Genomic DNA, 19,754 nt, shown 5'->3' on the forward strand with positions numbered 1-19,754 from the left:
GTAGGGGGAGGCGCCAGAGTGGTGTCTTGGGGCCAGCTGGAGGAGGGCTTGGGGTAGGAGCCCTGGACCAATCCTGCCCTCCCACACCCCGCAGGCCCAGGCATGCATGCCCCATTCTGGTTAACGTGGTCCTTCCGGCAGGCTGGGCAGGGGATTGGAAAGCAGGAACTGTCTGCCAGCCAGCGGCGCCCAGGCTCCGTGGTGAACGTTAGAAGGGAGATGGTAGCCTATTGCTTAGGGTTGCTCTGTTTGCATTCGTCTGAATTCAGCTCCCTTTCCCTACAACATGGGCCTCCCAGCTTCCCTGAGTCTTCTGGAAGCCTCCTCTGAAAGGGAGGGCTCAGAGGTGGGTGATGGGTATGCGGCAGTCTGAGACTGCTCTTCATCTGGGTTTAGCAGAGTTCGTTCTCACATTTAACCTGGTAGGTTTGGTACTTCCTTGGTGGTCTCTGCACCCTAACCATTTATTGCTTCTTCATCCAAATCAGAGGAAAAACGGTGTAACCTCTGTAGTAAACTCCCTGCTTTTGTAACCGGTAAACCCTCGCATTCCAAAACCTGCAGACCTGGTTACAGACTTGGCCTTCAGAGCAGCTGTTCCTCCAGCTTGAGCCCCTTCTTTGTGTCAAGGGCATCTCGGGTCTGGTAAGAGACTTTTCTGAAGGCCAGCAGCCTCCACTCCCCATACCCCTAGGCTCCTCGCCTTTTCTTTTTTTTTATTTTTTTGCCGTATCTCCTAAGTTGTTATGCATTGTGTACTTTGCCTCTGAAATGTTTTTATGGCCGTCTGTCTTCCTACGACCCTTGAAGGGTAAATGTTGAAAGCGGCATGTTGGGAGACCCCAGGATCCAAAAAGACCACACTGGACGATGAAGAGATACTCCCTCTTGCCAAAGGAGATCGCAGTTGAAGAAGGTAGAATCTGAAGCAATGTTTTGAAATTTCTCATGGGGAATAATACCAGGAGAACTGACCCCTTCAAAAAAAAAAAAAAAAAAGTGGTTTTGGCTCTGCCAGCCTTGTTGATTCCCCAAACCAGCCTGTGATGTGTGTAAGGCTGCCAGCTTGGTGTGTAATGAGTGAGGGTTGAGGAGGGTAGAATTTTGCCCTTGCTTTAACCTGGCATGAACACATACACATTCCTTCGTTCTCCAGGTGTTAGACAGGGCAAGTGAGCAGACTGGGGGGCTGTGTGGAAGTAAAGAAAGAGGGAAGGTCGGAGAAGGTAGAATCACCTGTCTGCTCCAATGACTGCTTGGTTAGCGTAGAATCATTTTGTAGTGAGATGTCAACTTGGAAGGCATGGGGAATTTGGCTCTCAGAAGATGAGATGATGCTGATAATAGGAATAATTATATATTACGTTTTCAGTTTATAGAAGACTTTCACAAGCATTATCTCATTTGCCTCGGGATGGGGACATTTCACTGGGGTGAGTGGAGAGTTAAGTCCTGGGTGGTCAGGGGGACCTGAGGGGGTCCAGTAGAAAGAGGCCAGAAAGAACGAAGCGTGGAAGCAGATTCACAGTCCCTGCTCCTGCCAGCCTAGAGGTGCACACAGCACCGTGTCTTTCTCCAGTGGTTTCCGCATGGGATTAGTAATGTCCGTTTGGGATGGATTTTACCCTACAGGAAGGAACAAACCTCTTGCAGCGTTTTGAATGGAACTGTCAGCTTGGCTAAGCACTCTTTCCTTTATTAAAAAATTAGAGTAATATTCCCCAACCTGTTCCCATTTTACTGCCTCACCGTGATGCCTAGTTCTGACACCGATGCTTTACTTTTGCTCTACGTGTCTGTTTTTGCCCAAGTTACCTGGACCACACGTGTGGCCTCTTTATGGAAGCACGTGGATACGTGCATGGCTGTGATGACTTGCCGTCGTGAGAGCCCAGTGTACCATGGCGCTTTGATGGCAGTAAACACAGAGTCTGCTAGTTGTCCTGGGGTGTAACCCTATTGTTCTGCCTCGAACAGTGCCTGTTCTGTGTTTTACTTGAAATTACTACTGAGGTGTTAATTTTTTTCTCAGTATTTCACCATAGCCTCTAGGGCAGGCATAGAAAACATACTCCACATTTTGTTCTGTATGAAGGCCTCAGATTTAAAACTACGAATTACAAGAGAAATGAAATTTCAGAGGAAAATTCATCAAAGCCATTAACTAATATTTATAGTCTCTAATTTGGGGGTGAAGTACTACATAGAAGAAACACTTTCAATTATTGTGATTCTTAAATTATAGGTAATTTTCATTAATTTCATGGCAATTTTGACAAAGTCTCAAATTTAATATAATATTTTTTCTCAGAGTCTAAAATTGACATTTTGAGAAAATTGTAGATGATTTTTACATTAGGGGAACATTACGTTTAGTTTCTGTCTTGTTTTATTGGTAGGATTGATGTAATATGAATTTTATTTAAATGATGCTTTTTGTTATTCAGCATTTATCATCTACTTGTTTCTTATGAAAACAATTCTCAGTTTAAGAAAAAAGCAAGAAGTTGAAGCACATAATGCTATTACTTATGTAGTGAGACAGTGATCATTTCATTAAAAAAAAATAGGCTGTTTAGAAATAAAGCTTTTTTGTCTCAAGCCATGTTGTTTGATTATTGGCCAGTACTTTTAAAATTATATATAGTAATGATAAAGTATGCTCAAAAGACTTTGAATATAATTGCATGTAACATATTTGAGCAGGTAGACTGTAAAATGTGCATCCAAAGGTTGTGGAAACCTATAATGTACTATTAGTGTACAAGTCATTTTATCTGGCTAAAACTCAATTGTCTTGTAGCCCTCAAGGCATCAATTTTAGCATTATTGCTCTCAACAACAGTATATTGAATATTATGTCAGTTAAAGGAGAATAATTATCAAGGCAAGTTAGGGTGGCTGTTAGTCTTACCACATATTGACTTGGTTAGCAGTTGGCTATAGATTGTGTTACTGGGCAAATGAAGATGTACTGTAAGTTGAACTGGTAAAGCCAGGATATTAATTTAACTCTCTCTGGGTCCAGACCTACATCCCTCATGTATAAACACAGCCACTTCTGGTTTCAGAAATACTTTTGAATGGGTAAAAAGTATCTATCGTAGTATCTGATCTGATTTTGAATTTTTGGATGTGGGGGACAGAGGGGCTGGCTGTTCGAAACTATCCTTTGCAAGCATGTTTGAAGAGGTTATTAAAAGAGAAAGGGAGATGATGGTGGTGCCACAGATTTATTTAAAAGACTGGCAGTTTTTTTAAGAATCCTGTACTGTTTCTGTAAAATTGCTTTTTACTTACATGATTATCTGTGCTATTCATAAGCTAACCAGCAGGCTGTAAACTGCAGAGCATGACGTGGATTACAGTGAGTTAAGAATCCAGGTAGTATCTTAAAGGTGAAGAACCCAGTATTCTCTGGTGTACCAATTAAAGTGTTCATTCATAAAGTGCCAGAAAAGTAAAGCAAATTTTAGGCCTTTTCCCACACAACAGGAAAAGGAAGAAATAGGCCATCTGATCCTAAAAAAGCAACATGAGGTATTTTTTTTTTCCTGCTGCTGAAGAGTCATTCTTATTTCAAGTCTATATCTCATGGTAAATCTATTGACAAGGGCTAAAAGCAGTATCCTGTTCTTTCCCCATTTTCCCTGACTATGACCCAGGAAGTGAGAATATGGGTGATTATCGCTGTTGAATTTAATCATTTGAAAATCAACCGTTCACATAGTCTCCTTGGCAGTTTGAACATGTAACTGACTTGCCTGGGCTCATACGCCAGCCCATGTGTGGAAATCTCCTCCTCTGCAAAATGAGTCCTGCCAGGATTCAGGGAGCCATATCAGACACTCCAAATAATTAGCTGAGGTGTCAGCAGACTGGTGAGAAAACAAGCAGTGATGCCCATTTCAAGTCACCTGTGTCTTGAAACAATCAGAACTAAAAGAACAATCAACCCTCTAGGAGAACATTTCCCCGAATATCTGGGCCCATTGATCTTGGAGGTCCAACTTAAACATTGGGAGGACCTCTACTCTGGAACCTTTCCTTAGAGCCTTATGATAGTTCAGTTCAGTTCAGTCACTCAGTCGTGTCTTGACTCTTTGCGACCCCATGGACTGCAGCACGCCAGACCTCCCCTTCCATCACCAACTCCTGGAGTTTACTCAAATCCATGTTTATTGAGTCAGTATGCCATCCAACCATCTCATCCTGTGTCGTCTCCTTCTCCTCCCACCTTCAATCTTTCCCAGCATCAGGGTCTTTTTAAATGAGTCAGTTCTTCACATCAGGTGGCCAAAGTACTGGAGTTTCAGCCTTAGCATCATTCCTTCCAAAGAACACCCAGGACTGATCTCCTTTAGGATGGACTTGTTGGATCTCCTTGCAGTCCAAGGGACTCTCAAGAGTCTTCTCCAACACCACGGTTCAAAAGCATCTATTCTTTGGCACTCAGCTTTCTTCACAGTCCAACTCTCACATCCATACATGAATACAGGAAAAATCATAGCTTTACTAGACGGACCTTTGTTGGCAAAGTAATGTCTCTGCTTTTTAATATGATGTCTAGGTTAGTCATAACTTTTCTTCCAAGGAGCAAGCGCCTTTTAATTTCATGGCTGCAGTCACCATCTGCAGTGGTCTTAGAACCCCCAAAAATAAAGTCTGTTACTCTTTCCACTGTTTCCCCATCTATTTGCCATGAAGAGATGGGACCAGATGCCATGATCTTAGTTTTCTGAATGTTGAGCTTTAAGCCAACTTTTTCACTCTCCTCTTTCGCTTTCATCAAGAGGCTCTTTAGTTCTTCTTTGCTTTCTGCCGTAAGAGTGGTGTCATCTTCATATCTGAGGTTATTGATATTTCTCCTGGCAACTTTGATTCCAGGCCTTGTGATAACGTTAGCATAAGGCTCTGAGAAGTTCTAGAGCAAGTGATTTGCGAGGTTAGATAAGTAGCTTCCACTAACCTTGCTTACTTCATAGCCTCTTTCTGTGAAGCTCATCAGAAATCTTCCATTCCTGAACACACTCAATTCTTCTTCATCTTGAGGCACCTGCACATGTGGGTTCTTCTGCCTGGACTCTTTTACTCACTAGTTGTCCACCAGAGTCCCACTTTTTCACAGAGACCTTATTCAGTCCAGCTTAACCCATATAGGTCTTTTCTCACATGGTTGTCTCTCAGAATTCTGTATCCCTCAAGCTCCAATACAATTTGAAATAAATCAAGTCAACTGTTAAAATGTTTTTTCCTGGCTTCCTCACTCAGAAACACCGTGAAGCCAGGGTACTCAGTACATACTTGTTAAATGAGTGGGTAAAAAATTCTGCTTCACTTGACACAACTTGATGTTTCACTGTGGAACCCGTGGTATATCCAATGACTTCACTTGGTCCAATGGCCCTTCATCTTTCTTCAGGTGTCCTGGGGACCAAAGGCTGTAACAGCAGCTGGGCCACTGAGGGCAGGAAAAAGAGAAACAAGCTCACCCCCCAATACCCCCTAGCTAGTGGTCTGTGTAGAGTAAGTGTTTTGTGGTATCCATGTGGTAGGCAACATCAATACTAAGCAAACACTTGGATTAAACAGCCCTTTGTGGAGCAAGTTCACATACATTTGCTCTTTGAATCCTCTCTGTCATACCACCCTCTTGTAGGAATTGCCAGTGAATTAACTTTTATAGTTGTTGGAGCTCGAAGAGGTCGAGTGACTTTTCCTTGATCACAGAAACTGTTAATTAGCAAAACTTCCAGAGAATTAAGAACCATTTACCTCTTGTTCATCACTGTAACCTGCCTCCCAGCCTGGCACGTAATAGTGCTTGCTAAATACTGGATGGAGGAAGTTTTCAAATCTGATTCCAATGTGGGTCTCTGACTCTGTTAGCAGTAAGACTATCAAGCTGTGATATGTGACGGTCTTGTAGATCAAAATGATGTGGTTTGGGGAACATAGAAGGCCGGAGAAATATTCAGTAGCAAAATTAGGTGAAATTGGTTCCTGTTTTAGGTTCCTTTTCTTGCCTATTTCCTGATATTCCACCTGTATCAGCTTCCCTTCGTTTTCTGATTTCCATGACCCAAATTTTTCCTCTAGATCTAATGCTTAATAATGCTTCGTTGTCAATGCTCATCTTTGACTAACCTTTCCAGGGATACATGCCTTTTGTAATTAAGTGTAAAAAACTGAAGGTTTTATACCTAGTTATTAAGATTTCAGCTATATCATGTGCCAAGAGTGGAGCAGAGACGAAGTAGCTCTTTCCTGGTCCATAAAAGGATATCAGGTTGGATGGTAAAGGAGGAACTGGGTGCTGGGTAAGAAGATTGGGCCAAAGTCTTGGTCCTGCCACCGATTATTTATGTGAACATGGAAAATGTGCCATTCTTAGCCATGGTTTCTTCATCTCTAAGTTGAGATAACCCTTTATACCTCTCTTGCTTTTTGGATGGTGAAATGATGAAATAATGTGGATAAAATCATGTTGTAAACACTAGTTCCAGTTGGTACTTTCATTTACATCTGTACATAGACTTGGGTCTCTATAGTTACAGCAGGACAGTGTCCATTCCAGGCTCAACACGTTTCTCTGTAGATGTCAGATGCTTAGTAAAAGACAGGAAGTACGTTTTAGCCATTAGTTAATATCACTAGGATAAATGCTAGTTCTTATTGGACTGCAAGGAGATCCAACCAGTCCATGCTAATGGAGATCAGTCCTGGGTGTTCTTTGGAAGGACTGATGCTAAAGCTGAAACTCCAGTTCTTCGGCCACTTCATGCGAAGAGTTGACTCATTGGAAAAGACTCTGATGCTGGGAGGGATTGGGGGCAGGAGGAAAAGGGGATGACAGAGGATGATGATGGATGGCATCACCAACTTGATGGTCGTGAGTTTGAGTGAACTCTGGGAGTTGGTGATGGACAGGGAGGCCTGGCGTGCTGTGATTCATGGGGTCACAGAGTCGGACACGACTGAGCAACTGAACTAAACTGATAGTAAATAAACTATAAAATCCTAGTGGGCTAACACAGTAGGAATTTCTTTCTCCTTCTCAGCCAATGTCCTGTGTGGTGAGTTCTTTCCTCCCTGGGTGATTTGAGGGCTGTAACTTAGAGCCACTCTGGTGGCTCGGATGGTAAAGAATCTGCCTGCAGTGCCGGAGATCCCCTGCCGGAGATGCAGTGGGTTCGGTCTCTGGGTCTGGAAGATCCCCTGGAGAAGGGAATGGCAACCAAATCCAGTATTCTTGCCTAGAGAATTCCATGGACAGAGGATCCTGGTGGGCTGTAGTCCATGGGGTCACAGAGTTAGATACCATGACTAACACTTTCACTTTTCTTTTTTTTTTTAGGCCTTCTGCCATTTTATGGCTCTGCCTTTCTGTGAGACTACAGCTTCTTCTTCCTGATGGCAGCCCCTAGACAGTGTGGGTGGAGGGGCAGTGGGGAAGGTTGTCATGGACCAGGCCTGAAAGTGGGTCACTTGGCTCCACATGTCGCTAATGAGAGCTTACATCTGATTAGGGCCATGTGACTGAGGGGAGCTGGGACACTAGTCCCGCCGAGCAGTCGCTCCCAGGGGTGCCTCCGCCCCTGCAGAATGCCCACAGGTCAGTGCCCCTCTCATGTGTGGTGCAGCAGCCCACATTCTGCCTGCTTTTTAAACAGTTAGGCCAGAAAACTTTGGGCAAAGATGAATGTAGTTAAGGCAAATGTGTGAGTTTGAATCCTGGATCCAGTTCTTACTAGATGTATGAAAATAGAGCCTCAGACTGGGCTCCCTCACCTGTAAAGCAGGGGTACTCACTACCTCATGGGTTTATTGTGAGGATAAACTAAGATGATGCACATAAAGCATTTAGTCATGCTGCTTGCTAAATGTCCATAAATGTTAACTGTTAACATGATGATGAAAAAGATGGTGATATAGGCTGCTCTAGACTGTTGCCAGCCTGACCATTTTAGAGCTGTGTGTATAAAGCAGATTTAAATCCTGAATATTTTGCATTCCACCATGACTCTTAGAACAGGGTGTCTTCCCAGCCAGTCAGGTGAAAAGGTAGATACTATTCAGTTGTAGATAAATAGTACATACATACCTGTGCACACAAACTTGCATGTATATATGTACATGGTACATGTGTGATTACAAGTAAGAGACAGAAGAGGATCGTGACAAAGATTTTGGACTTTGGAGTGAAACAGACATGGGTATGAACCTTGGTTTACCTCCTCATAGCTCTGTTACCTAGGCTAGATTATTTAACATGTTTGTATCTTAGTGTCTTCATCTATAACGGTTGATGAAATGATACGTATAAAGTCCTTAATGCAATAAGTAGACCACAGCATTCTTATTGATATTAACCATTACTACATTGTGTGTGAATATACATGTGAGCTTTTTTTGAGTAATGACTTATTCCATTTATGACTATTATTTTATTACCTTTGCATTTCTCTATTTCATCAACTCTTTCAATACCCTTCCAAGTACCTGGCACAGAATGAATGAGTACTTGATGAATTTATTTAAATGGTTAGAGTCTCTGGGCTTTCACTCCATTGCATGATGTAAAATTTACTTTAAAATAGGCACCGTTTTTAATGGCTGTTTTCTGACCTGAGAGATTTCTGAGGAAATTTCTGAAACAGACATAAAATGGATCTGGGTATACATTCATGTAGGTAGTCCTTCAAATAGCCATTTGTATCGATAAATTACTCTGTGCTGAGTACACCAGAAAAGATCTCTCAGGAAGCCTTTGTTCACATGGAAGAAACATCTTTTAATAAATCATAGGCATTAAGCTCAAAGCTATAAGAATGTACAGATAGGAGGGATTATTTGACTTCAACTAAAGATCAGATTATCACCACCATCATGTAAGCGGTCTTTGCATCATTTCCACAATATGTGAATTTTTCAGGCAAGAAGGGTTGCAGGTGTGAATGGTCAAGATCCCCCCCTTGTCTTTGGCAAGGATATACAAAAGTAGATGGTTCAGGACAATGTACTATATTTATAGTGTCTGATTTCCCAACTGCTTGGACTATTCTACAGACATTATCCCAGCGATCCTCCTAACCTCCCTATTAGAGAGAGAGTTTCAGAGACTATTATCCCTGGTTCTAAAGTTATCGTGGCTAAAGGCCTCTCAGGCAGGGTCAGAGCTGGAAAAGGAATACAGGGATTTTTGAAACCCTGGCCAAAGCTCTTAACTATTTGAACAGCAATGAAAATAAACACCTTATATCCAAGGACATAGCTTGATGTTTTGTACTCAGAGCTAAAATAAAAATATTCCTCCCTTTACCCTTGCAAAGTAGAAATAGATAGCTCACCAAATACTAAAGTGGAATGCAGCAACTACCAGAAGAGGATTTGTGTCCGTGGGAGGTGGAGGGAGGGTTTGTGTATTGTGCAAAAGGAGCAGAAGTGAGCCCAGATCTCACTGGCTATTTGCCATGGTAAGAACCAATTCAGATTTACTTGAAATTGATATTCTCTGTGATGGCATCAGTTAAACCCTATGATCTCCAGAACAACATAAGAATGTTCCTTGTTGAATCTAAACTGGAAAGTTGTTTGGTTTTCTTAAAATAGAAAATGTAGTCTGAGCTTTGAGTCCAGACCTCAGTTCTACAACCAATTAGTTCTCTAGTCTTGCAGAAAGGAAATAATTTCTGTAAGCCTCATTTTCCTGATGATACCTTCATAATGGAGTTTTGAGGATAACAGGTAGTAGTTTGTTAAATTCATCTCCTCCAGGGGATCTTCCTGACCCAGGGATCAAACCCACGCTGTTATGTCTCCTACATTGGGGCGGGTTCTTTACCACTAGCGCCACCTGGGATGCCCCAGTGCTCAGTATGCTGTGCTGTGCTTAGTTGCTCAGTCGTGTCTGACTTTTTGTGACCCTGTGAACTGTAGCCTGCCAGGCTTCTCTGTCCATGGGGATTCTCTAGGCAAAAATATTGAAGTGGGTTGCCTAGATCCTCCTCCAGCTTTCTTCCCAACCCAGGGATCGAGCCCAGGTCTCCCACATTGCAGGCAACTCTTTACCATCTGAGTCACCCGGAAAGCCCAAGAACACTGGAGTGGGTAGCTTATCCCTTCTCTAGGGGATCTTCCTGACCCAGGAATCGAACCGGAGTCTCTTGCATTGCAGGTGGATTCTTAACCAGCTGAGATACCAGGGAAGCCCCAGTGCTCAGTGTAGTATGTGTTAATTCCTTAAGGCAAGCAGTTTTCCAATTCCACACCCACCAAAACTCCTTAAGTTCCTAGAGCATCAGAGCTTTGTCATTCTTCTACATATCCATGTATTTTCTTTGAGCTACCGTGTCCTCTAATGTTTCGCTCAATTGGACAGAAGGGGCTGGTGGAGAATGAGAGGGGCTTGCACAGGAACTGAGCTCTATCATGACTATAGCAGAAATAGTGGGCAGGTTCTCAAGACCCGATTGTAGACTTCCATCTGTTTCTTTGGACTGACCTACATTTCAGATGCTCATACGTGAGATCACAAAGAGCTATGAAAAATAGAAAATAAGATGAGGATCTGTGCAGGTTTCTGGAAGCTTTTGTTATATCTGCACAGATGGGACAAACATAAATAAAGATATACTTATTTGATTCATGTATGATAGCTGTGGAGGTATTGCCAGCAGCAGCTGGAAAGTAGAATGCGGGCCAATACATTTGCTAGTAGAATTAAAGTGACCACTGCCAAATTGACTTGCTCTAGGAAGACCTGCTGAAAGAGGAGATTCTTCAGACAGAAGAGAGATATTGTTACCTAGTAGAAGGGATGGAACAAACCTTTTTCCATGCAGGAAGAGTGCTGTGTTGTAGAGAACTGTGAGAGAGAGCTCTATTGAGCTGAGGTGTTGGTGAGTGTGGTTAGACCAAGCCTGGACCTGTTGATCGGAAGCTCTTTTTCATTCACCTGGTGTTTACATCCCCTTCCATTTCTAAGGGGAGTGACTGGCGATTCTGTTGGTTCACAAACCTGACATTTGTTGCTAATAACCCTCCAGTTTAAGAAGGTGGATCACTGACTAGCAGCTTCCAGAACAGTTGTTTTAGAAACTCCCCACTGAGGTCCTGTTGCTACTGAAGAAGTATTATCATTTGTTGGTGGCAACTCAGTGACCTCTTGTGTCCCCCTCCCCTGCCCCTCTCTCTGTTTCTCAGTCAAGGTAGACCTGGAACAAGGGACTTACAGTGTGTAGTTCTGAGTTTCAATAGCGCAATGCTTTGCATGGCCACAATAGACCATATTACATAAGACCCCAAATTAAGAAAAGGGGATATTGACTGGCACGCATTTACTGTCCAGGGCTCGTCTGCAATTTACTGTATATTTCTCACCTCTAGTCCCCAGAAAAGCATTTTTTTAGAGACTCTGATAACTGAAGGTCCTGTCTGTAAAGAGAGGTTTCCTTGTTCTCGTATAATTTTCTCTCTTTAACAAAGCCATAATAATAGTGTCAGAGGCAGCTTTCTAGTTAGTATGAGTAATGTGGTTACTGTATTTTCTATTTTTATTTTAATATGTTTTTCCTGCTGTGGATTTTTTTTTTCATTTTTGGTTTTAAAAATAGCAGTTGAGTAAATGTGGTATTTCGAGACTGTGGTGCTCGGTGCATGCTCTTTGGGAGGCAATTCTGAAGGAATACTGTCTACAACAGGCAGTGTTTCCCCCAGATCCTTAGTTGAATAAGTAGGAGAATGTTTGGAGTACAGACCACTGAAGATACTGGCTTACGGTCAGGTTAGGCCAGGCTTCAGAGACATTGACATTTAAACCATAGAGTATCTATCCCAGAGGTTCTTGCCTCTAGAGTATCCGTCAGTATTAAGCCTGTTTATTTTATCGTGTGTTGATAAGACACAGAATTAGGTAGCTGGGGATGCTCCTTAAATTGGTTCATTCATTTGCTTCTTTTTAAAGTATGCACGCAGGTTTAGAATTTTAAATTAACAACAAAGCACTCTTAAATTCCCCTTGAAAGAGTAATTAAGAGCTCCTTGTCTCTATGTCCTGTCGTCTCTGCCAGAATAAGAGTTCACGCTGAGTATATTCCATTGAGTCAGCCATCATTCCATCACCGGCAGGAATCGCTTTTCCACGTATTGACATGTGAGGGAATGTCTGCTTGCAGTAGCCATGGGCTTGTGCCAGATTTCGAGATCCATAGGGGCAGAGCTGGGAGCTTTTCAATTTTGAATCAGAGATCCAATTCATAATAGCTGAGCCAGGGAAACCGGGTTGAATCTGTGGCCAAAACCACGGCAAAAAAACTCCTTTTTTTCCCCTTTCCCTTTTTGCAGTGCTTTATTGCTTTAAAATATGAGTGCCTCTGTCCATTGATTCTCCGGTGACTTTACATTGGATTCAAATTGTGGTCTCTTAGGTGAAAAGGTCAGTGTTTTATTCATGCAGCCCCATATCGATGGAGATTAACTGAGAAGCAGGACAAGACATTTGGATCCTGCCAGACCTAGGGCACCTGAAAGAAGTTTCTTTTCTCCCTAGCTTTCATTCTGCCTGCTACAGAAGAGGATGGCCCTGTCCTCTGGGAGTGGGGGAGGGTTTTGATTGGCTGTGTGTTAACTGCCTCAAATCCGTGGCCATAGGGTGAGTGAGAACCCCTGAGAATCAAACATGTCATCTATGTAGCATCACCTGATTTAGTGCTTTTCCTCAAGTCTGAGGTGTCTCCAGGGGCCTTTTTTTCCCTTGCAGCACTGATCTTTCAATGAGGTGCTAGTGTCTGTCCTGAGCAATAACAAGGAAAAACCATGAAGTGTGAACAGCTCTTATTAGGGGGGTAAATGTCATTAACGCCTTTGTAGCCTTCTCTGCAATCTGAATGCTCTTGTCAAGAGAGTGACTTACTGAAGCCTCCTGTAAAATCGTATACATGGAATTTAAGAGGCTGAAGTTTCACATTTTAATTAAGCAAGGTCATTAGCTTCCTTTGCTTATGCATTTTTGTGGTCGATTAAGCTTGTGTCTGGACAACCCTCTCCAATAAGGCTTTCGAAAATGCACCTACAAAAATTATTTTAAAAATTAAAGAAATACTCAGTTTACTTTAAATCAAAGTTTTAGGTAATTCTTGGTGTTTATCGGGAGTAGATGCTTCTCTCTGTTTTGATTTTATGGAGACTCATGCATTCGTGTACCTAATCATAATATGCATGTTTTCATGTATGGTGTGAGAAATATTGGCATTTTAATTTGATGAGTAGGTCAGCTGGATTAATAAAAAATCTTGAATCATATAGTGTTTAAACAATGATTTTATTATTTTCAATACTTAAACAGGAATCTTTCTCCAACCATGAAGTCCCCTTATATAAAAGTCTAGTATTTTCCTGAAACTAAAATTTTTATAAGCAAAGTTTGCTTCTGTAAACCACTTCTGCAAGTTTGAGAACTTCAGATTAATTTTTTGTTACTTTGAATTGTGTCTTTGAGTTATAAGAGAAAAACATGTTGAATAGTTGTATGGTAGGCGGGTCAGATACAGAAGGAAAATTATCTCTTTTACTATGGCTACTCATTTTTAATACAGAAAAATTAATTAATACATCTGGCTAAAACTGTGGGTAAGTAAATCCAGAAAATTTATAGGCAAGTTAGAGATGGAGAATGGAAATTAATTAAACAGTTGTTGTTTATTCACTAAGTCGTGTCTGACCTTTTTGTGACTCCATGGGCTGTAGCCCACCAGGCTCCTCTGTCCGTGGGATTTCCCAGGCAAGAGTACTGGAGTGGGGTGCCATTGCCTTCTCCAGGGGCTCTTCCAGCCCTGGGACTGAACTAGCATCTCCTACACTGGCAGGCGGATGGTTGACCAGTGGGCCACCACTAATTTTAGGTGTGTAGTGTAATGTGTCCTCTTTATTTAGCGTGTACTTTGTTTCAAGGTTGATCCACCATCCCTATTTAAACATCTCACTAGGTGACAGGTTTCCTTTATGTTGGGTGTGTTTCCTTTTGTTTTTCTATTTTGAGAGTTCAGGAAACTATGTTCATTGAACAAATATTTACTTGAGCGGTGGCTGGTTTCAAGTGGTGAAGAGAGAGGCGCCATGACCCTCTGTTAAAGCTCTCAGTTTAGTGGAGATTGGGGCTCCGATTAAAGGAAAGCAGATGCCATTAATGTGCCTTTTCTAATGTGTATATATATATATATGCATGATCTGCAATCGGTGCAATAATGAGTTTTATGTAAATAGACTCTTTGGACAGATTTCCGGCTTAACCTGAAAAGTGAATGCTTTAAAGGATTTTAAACATGGCCTAGCTGTCTTGCTTATACTGTTAAACTCTGCAATTAATAACTGACTAAACCAAATTAATTAACAATCCAGCCCCTACTTGTTGAATTAAAAACATTTAGTTTGAATGAATGAAGTTATGTTCTTGGAAAGCTCACCTGTTTATTAGATCACAGAAGTTAAGTAGCAAAAATGCATTTCCTTCCAATTCCTTAACTCAAAAGTGTTTGGACAAGTTAATAAAAACTTATTTTTAGAATTCCCCTTTCCTGAGAATCCAAAGATGATCATTTAAAGCCCTATTAGGATCATTTTGCAAAAGCTACCCAGAAAGTCACTCACTTAGAACCAGAAAATCTCCATGGAATTACTTTTGCCAACACCACTTGGGGAGCAAGTGGGCCAGTTAAAATTTGATGTTCTATATTAAAGTATGTTGTCTATTAAAATAAGGAACATCAAATTTGAAAGTAGTCTGTATTCCATTTGTTAGTTTCCTTCATAGAATTTTAGTTCATCTGATTGCTTACTTGATAAATTATATATATATATATAATTAAGATGGTTATATTATAGATATATAATTAAGATGGTTATAGTCTGGTGCCAACAGTCCCTTCTTGTGAAAGTAGTCTCATGTTTAGTCATACAATAACGAGGATCCATCTGACCGTACCATCTGCTTTGTCCTCTCTTTTCTCTTTGCACCTTACACCTGGATCCAGGATATTAGTATAAATTATGATTTCCATGGTTCACATTTTAGGTTGACTCTGACCAAGAGATGTCTGGAGTATCAGGATTATCAAAAGATGTTCAGTAAAATCTCTTCATAAGTGTTTTTCAAGGCACCAGATGGAAGGAAGCTTTCCTGTGTTATATTTCCCATATGGAAAAGTGTCTAGGACCTGAAAGGGGAACACCCTTAGAAGGGGAATACTCCTTACAAAGGAACTTTATAAAGAGTGCTCTAGTATAGGGTTTTCATGTGTGATTTATTCACTTGGGCAGATTACTTTGAAGGCCCAAACAGCATCTTGGATATAAGCTCCCAGACCTGAAAAGTGTCTGATAGGTTAAATTTCACAAACTTTTTAGATTTGTTTATGCCACAGGTCAAGTAAGTCTTGCTTATGAGTCTGGTTGCCATTTATTTTAGTCCAGATTTGACTTTTGCTAAAAACGTTAGATTGGGTTTCTTCATGAAAGATAAGTGTGCCTTCTCTCTCACATGTTATTTTATATTAACAGAAAGTCAAGATGGTAGAATTTAAATGCCAGCGTTATATGTTGACAATAGGAAAATGTTGTTTGTCTATGGTGTTCTTTTTCATTTTTTGAGAAACAGATCCTATAATCAGTTTCACTTAGTAAATATTATCTGAATGTTGAAGAGGGCTTTGAAGATTATGGTTCTTTTGTTGTTACTGACTTATTTACAGCAATACTTGTGAAAGAAAACTATGCAGATATTAAATAAAAGAACACTGTATGAAGTTTTGCAAACAATACTTCTGCAGTGTTTTAAGTGGAATGGAAGGAGACTGAATGTACTTATGCATTGAATAACATCAGACTTTCATAGAAAATATCAAGAAGGTAGAGCTTTTAGTCATTGCATATGTATTCTTTTGGAAATGACATTCACAGAATTAAACCAAATTTTCCTCCAGGGCAGACATGTGAGAGGTGTATCCATCTTCCCTTATCTGGAGTAGGTAGTTGAAAAACCTAAGTAATTATGTGACATCTAGAACCTCTAAACATGTTTCAGGAGTATTTTTCTGCTTCGCATGAGCTCTGCAAGATGCCATGTAATTTTCACTTTGTAGGTCATGTTTGTGTGCAGCATAGTTTGTGAGACTGGGAGATGCTAATAGGTTAAGTATCATACTTGAAATATTTAGTTTAGATAAAAATAATATATTAAATAGAGGAAATTCCCTCTATAAAGCTGAACTAACTTTGAGGGACATGAAAACCAGTGTGTAAAACAGACAGGCAATATAAGCAGATTAAAAACTGCTTTTGTTAATATAAATTTAGTTGAGGACAGAACCCAAACTTTGGCTTCAAAAATGCTTCCAAATTTTTCTCTTATTTCATTCCCAAATAAATCTTTGGGGGAAAGAATAAAAATGTGAAGATTCATCTCTTCATTTGAACGAGAATATGAGCTTGAGTTAGAATTCTATGAAGTATTTATGGAATAAAAGTAGAGAGCTTTATTAATGTTACTGTTTCTGTGGACAGGGCTTAAAAACAAGACTGAGAGAAAGAGAAGAATATTTTTTTTTCTCCATGTCAAATAGGCTATGCAATTCATGCTTATGAAAAGAAAGGAACACACAGACAAAAGTTTGTTTGCATGAGTTTTAAATTATGAGGCCCAAAACACTGAAATAAAATAAAAATTCACATACTTATTAATGTTTTCTTTTAAGACTCTGCAGAAAAGAAATTGCCAGTCTTCACAGTGGGAAAGTGTACCTTGGGTATTTTAGATGGCCTTCATAAACATCCACGTTTGTACTTTCACACAATGCTACATGCCTTTAATGAAGTCAGTAAGAATGAAATAATGGAGTTGTGGAGAGGAATATTGGGAGAATTCTGAAAACGTGGAATGGAACCAGAGTACCAAGGGTGTTGATCAGCAAGTTAAAGTGTTTCATTTCATTAGAAGTTGATTCTTCTTAAGTAAGTTATGAGTTACATTAGTTATCCACTGCTGCATGACACACCACCCCAAACTTGGTGGCTTAAAACAACCTCTGTGTTATTGTTGTTCACAAGAGGGTGGGTCATCTGGAAAGTTCTGCAGTGAACTGGTACATTGACAGGATGGAGGGAGCCGTGGGTTGGTTGGTGTTGGCTGGCCTCGTTTACACATCTAGCTGTTGGGTTGGTACTGGCTGTCTGTTTGGACACGGAGGTGGTAATTGGTTGTAGTGTAACTCATCCATGAGCCAGTGAGCCTGGTCTTGTTTATGTGCAGATAGTTACAGAGTGCTGAAGAGCTGTAGGAGAGGGCAAGTGCACATGTGCAAACACTTCTAAAATGTCTCTGCTGGCCTTGTATTTTTTAGTACCCCGTTGGCCACAGCAAGTCACATGGCAAAGCCTAGGGCCAGAATAGAAGGTGATTACTTTCAGACATGTGCAGAAGGAAGCCTGAACCACGTGTACTGCAATAATTGATCACCAGACTGGTGCCTTAGGCAGCTTCATTTCGTAGTGGTAGCTATGAAGAACTAAGGAGCGGGGAGCCCTGAGTCAGACTTTCTAGTTGGAAGCTGTCACAGTAGTTCAAGTAGAAATAACCCTGGCATTAGGGTGGTGGCAGAGAGAGTAAACAGGAGGATTAGATAAAACCACTTGCTGACTGAATTTGGTAGGTGAAGGGGAGAAGGTGCTCCTCGATTGATTCCAGGCTTGGAGGTTGAGTATATGGGAATCTCAAGAACCGGTGAGATTTTGGACCTAACTGTGTTCGCAGTGAGCATAGGACATCTGTGTAGCTTCTTAAACAATTCCCCCTCCTTTGTCCAGAAACATTAATATGAAATGAGACTGTGTCTTTGAAATTCCTGTTTTTTTTTAATCTATTGCTTTAAAAGTCATGACCTCGTTGCAATGACTTCTTGACCCTAATCCTTGTGAAGATGATTAAGTAACTAGAAGTATTTCATCTCTTTTAAAAACATGTGGACAACTTCATTGTAAGCAAAATGTTTCAAAGTTTGGATTTCCTAGTTTCATCTCTCAGAGTTTAACATCTGCCTAGGATTTTTGAGAATTTGGTTTTATAGGTATTTCTTTGAGAATATTTTTATATTTGAAAGTATGTCAATTTTGATGAAAAGTAAAAAATTTGGTAATATATTCCTTTCTGAAGCATTTTATGTTCCAAGTTTCAGAGCCAGAGCATGAAAGTTTTGCATCTTTTTTAATCATTCAGTTCATAATCTGGGGTTTAACTCCTCCATAATGTAATTTTTTTTTTGAAATCATGTCTAGATTATTTATGAAAATATATACAGGCCATCCTCCTCTTAAATGAATAGAAAATGAGCGTGGCCATGGTTGAACAACCATTTTTGTTGTTGTTGTTAAGGGCATGTGATTTACCTACAAAAGAAAATAATAAGAGGGAATTGGAAAAAAGCAACTTAGTGCATGGTTTTCTTCTGGAAGAGAAATATGGAATTTATCATTTAAATTAAGACTAGTTTATATAAACTTATGTAATGAATGACAAAATATATTTCAATTTTGTATTATAGTCAGTTAAAAAAGAGAGGATATGGAAAGGGAAAATAGTGGAAAGAGAGACAGGCGGATTTTTAAAAAATGATCTTCTCAATTTTTTTTTTAACAAAGCAGTGTGGTTTCACAACTGTAGGTATAAATCAGATTGAATTAGGTGGCATAGTTAGATGTTCCGTTCTTGTATTACTCTCTTGTGATTCTTTTATTCATGGTCATCTCAGTTCCTGTGAAGCTAAAACAGGAAGACTTCCAAAATCTTAGATCAAGGAAGAAATGTTTTTTCCTAACTCAGAGTGGATTGCCCTGCCAGCCACTAAGCTGATAAATAGAGTAACAAGAACTTGTTCATTGGCTCTTGGGGTTCAGCGCACTCGAAGCTTACAAAAGGATTTCACTTGTACTGATTGACTTAGCATGGAGATCTGTTGAGATCTAATAAAGAAAGTATTATTAATTTTGCTTTACATGTTATTAAACTGGAACTTAGAGCTGGTGATAGTGAAAAAAAACTTAACAGTAATCAAAACTGAGTACTCAAATTTAGATATTCTGGTATCACATCGAGGGTTCTTTACATTATGTACTGTTTATCTTTAAATAAGAATTATTCATTCAGTATACAGCTAAAAATTTAAAAAGCACTTACATAATTATTGATTTATTTAATGGTCACAATCAAAGTCTGTCTGTGTTATGTAGATTTAGATGTCTTTAAAAGCAAATTTTAGAAGTCAGACATATTTTTTATTGTTACATTGTAATGTCCTATATTACTCACAAGAGCGGCTGTTTAAAATTTGATTTTTAGACTGTGTTTCTCTCTAATAAAATTCACTTCTATAAAATTTTGCCAGCTCCTATAGGAAGACCTATAAAACATTCATTTTTAACTCTAGTAATATTTATCCTGCCTTTCTTTTCCTTGTTGGCATTTGTAAAATTTCTGAATGGCCTGCTATTTAGTTTCAATATATTTCCTTTTAGTAGATGATTTACAAGTAGCTGCAATGTTGAAAAATGTAATGTTTATTTTAAGTTTATACAGCAGAGATTGAAAAAATGAGATTGTGAATGTACCATGTAATACAAATAGGCAGATTTTTATTCTTATTCAGATTTGCTTTTAAGAATATGAGTATTTGATTCATCCTGATTTCCATCTTAACAGACACTGCTAC

At 40.0% G+C, this 19,754-nt stretch overlaps 1 protein-coding gene across 23 annotated transcripts in view; it reads left to right on the plus strand.

Annotated features, from left to right (window-relative positions):
* Positions 1-19,754, plus strand: part of BNC2 (basonuclin zinc finger protein 2) — a 486,409-nt gene that overhangs the window by 341,187 nt on the left and 125,468 nt on the right. The gene's annotated exons all lie outside the window — the stretch shown is intronic.

Source organism: Bubalus kerabau, chromosome 4 (assembly GCF_029407905.1).
Source record: "Bubalus kerabau isolate K-KA32 ecotype Philippines breed swamp buffalo chromosome 4, PCC_UOA_SB_1v2, whole genome shotgun sequence".
Taxonomy (NCBI): Eukaryota; Metazoa; Chordata; class Mammalia; order Artiodactyla; family Bovidae; genus Bubalus; species Bubalus kerabau.